Genomic DNA, 2,893 nt, shown 5'->3' with positions numbered 1-2,893 from the left:
ATGGAGATTTTCACACATATTTGAGTGATAATTCCATTGATTCCACAGATGATGCTGAAAAGAAAAATTTTCCCATCGAATTTCTTAATAGTATTACTCCTTCGGGAATGCTGTGTAATAAATTAATATTGAAAGTGGGTGCAATCATCAGGCTATTGAAAAATCTCAACAGTAAATGGGGTCTTTGTAATGGTACCAGATTTATTATCAAAAGATTATGACCTAAAATTATCGAAGCTGAAGTATTAACAGGATCTGCAGAGGGAGAGGTTGTTCTGATTCCAAGAATTAATTTGTCCCCATCTGACACTGGCCTCCCATTTAAATTGATTCGACGACGGTTTCCCGTGATGCCAGCATTTGTGATGACTATTAATAAATCACAAGGACAAACTCTAGACAAAGTAGGCATATTCCTACCTGAACCCGTTTTTGCACATGGTCAGTTATATGTTGCTTTCTCTCGAGTTTGAAGAGCATGTGATGTTACAGTTAAAGTTCTAAGTACTTCATCACAAGGGAAATTAGTCAAGCACTCTGAAAGTGTTTTCACTCTTAATGTGGTGTACGGGGAGATATTAGAATAAGTTTAATCACTTTATCAGTCATTGTTTGCATCACTGTTGTTTTTATATCATGTTTTTGTCATTTTTATATCATGCCTCTGTTGTTATTATAACCTTTTGTTACTGTTTATTTATTAGTAAATTTATATATTATTTTGATATACATTTTACTAATTTCCTTTCATCTCTCACACTTCTATTATAGAGAAAGGGCAAATAGCAATATTAAAATATCTACGCTAATTAATTCCCTTTTTAAAAAAATATATTTTATTGATTTTTCACAGAGAGGAAGGGAGAAGGATAGAGAGTTAGAAACATTGATGAGAGAGAAACATTGATCAGCTGCCTCCTGCACACTCCCCACTGGGGATGTGCCCACAACCAAGGTACATGCCCTTGACCGGAATCTTACCTGGGACCCTTGAGTCCGCAGGCCGATGCTCTATCCACTGAGCCAAAGCGGTTAGGGCAATTAATTCCCTTTAAATGTGCATGAATTTCGTGCACCGGGCCACTAGTTTAATTTACAAGTGAGAGAAAATAGGTCCGGGGTTTGTAGATAATTCATTCAGCATCACCCAGGTGGAAAGTAGCAAAGAAAAGCTTGCATGGAGGTCTGCTGCCTCCAAATCCTTGCTCCTTCCTCAGCACTGCTGTTCTCAGATGGCTGTCCCTGCCCCTTTCTATCCTGGTGTTCAAGACTGGCAACAGGGCCCACACTCTCCCTGTCTGGCTGTCCCTGCCCCTTTCTATCCTGGTGTTCAAGACTGGCAACAGGGCCCACACCTGTCTCCCTGTCCACCTGCACTGGGGCAGTTTGTGCCGGGGACTGTCTCCAGGACAGGCTCCCCCAGGAGAGGCGGGGCTCTGCCAGGGCCTTCCCTAGGCTGAGGAGCTCCTCCTCACTAGGACCTCACCTGAGGGGCTTGCCCATGGGCTCCTTTTCAGAGTCCTGACTCCCCGACAAGGGCGTGGTCACCTACTGGCCTGGGCTCCAGGCCAAGTCAACCCCACCCGTCCTTTGTGATTTCAGTGCAAACCTTCTCCTTGGGCAAGAGATCTGGAAAGAAGCTCTATGTGCCCAACAGTGAAAAGATGCCTTTTTCCAAAGTGAAGGCTCTGTGTGCTGAGCTCCAGGCCACCGTGGCCACTCCCAAGAACGCCGAGGAGAACAGAGCCATCATGGACTTGGCCAATGACCATGCCTTCCTGGGCATCACAGATGAAGTGACCAAAGGCCAGTTTGTGTATGTGACAGAAGGAAGGCTGACCTATAGCAACTGGAAGAAGGATGAGCCTAATGACTTTGGCTCAGGGGGGACTGTGTGTGTCTTCAGGAGGATGGGCTCTGGAATGACATTTCCTGCTCTTCCTCCTTCGTGGCCCTCTGTGAATTCCGAGCCTGAAAAGGCAGTTCCTCAACCCCTCCTTTGCTCTGCTGAGCTCTCTGCTGCCCTAAAAGAAAATTCAGTGATGTTTTTCTCATGCCCAGTGTTGACTCATACTTTGGTGGGGATGGGAAGAAAATGAAGGGATGGAGTTGATTATGGGATTAGGGAGTGAAAAGAGGTTGACATGAGAATTTCTGGTCCACTTCTTCGCAGAGGACACCCTCTGTCTTGCCTAAGAGCATAGCACTGGGTCACAGTCAAACCATGGAAAGGGCCCAGTCTAGCCCTGTCCTTTCTCAGGGAGGACACTGTGGCCAGCCACAGGGACCCATGGAGGGCCACATCGGTGTCAGTCAGCAGCGGATCTCAGCATCCAAGAGATGCAATTATTTTGTCCAAGTGCTGCCACCACTTGATACCCTCCATTCCTCCCATGACTAGCCCAGTCCTATCTGTGACATGGATATGTCTTTAGTTGCTCATGTGCTGTACCAGAAAACCCTTCACCTACTATAACACCTCGCAATATCCAATGTCCATGTTAGAAGTCCAAACCAGTAGAGAATGTTTATAAAAGTTTATCCGAACTGAGCAGAGGATACACCTGGAAGCCAGACAACAGCCCGAGAACATGCTTCTCAGAATGCCAGTTTGTAGCTTCCTTTGTGCAGCTGGAATTGAGGAGGGACCTAAGGGAGAAAACTGAAGGTGGAGGAAAGCCAGGCAGGAAATGGATTGCAGGGTAGGTGACAAGATTCCTTGCTCTCTAGAGGGTGGTTTCTCTTGAGGGGTCTGCAAAGAGGCAGTTCAAAGGTGGGTTAACCCTTTTACTAAAATCACTAGATGCCTGCAGTGTGAGTACTCACAGTGACCTGCCCAGTTAGAAATCTGTCATCAGATCCCCCTGTGAGGTTACAGTCCATGGAACCCCTT

At 46.0% G+C, this 2,893-nt stretch overlaps 1 pseudogene; it reads left to right on the top strand.

Annotated features, from left to right (window-relative positions):
* Positions 1–1,975, top strand: part of LOC106727059 — a 4,126-nt pseudogene extending 2,151 nt beyond the window's left edge.
* Positions 1,976–2,893: the final 918 nt, after the last annotated feature.

The sequence above is a fragment of the Myotis brandtii genome, unplaced genomic scaffold (genome assembly GCF_000412655.1).
Source record: "Myotis brandtii unplaced genomic scaffold, ASM41265v1 scaffold356, whole genome shotgun sequence".
Classification (NCBI taxonomy): domain Eukaryota; kingdom Metazoa; phylum Chordata; class Mammalia; order Chiroptera; family Vespertilionidae; genus Myotis; species Myotis brandtii.
Note: the sequence above shows the minus strand (reverse complement) of the source record. Positions and strands in the feature narration are given on the sequence as shown.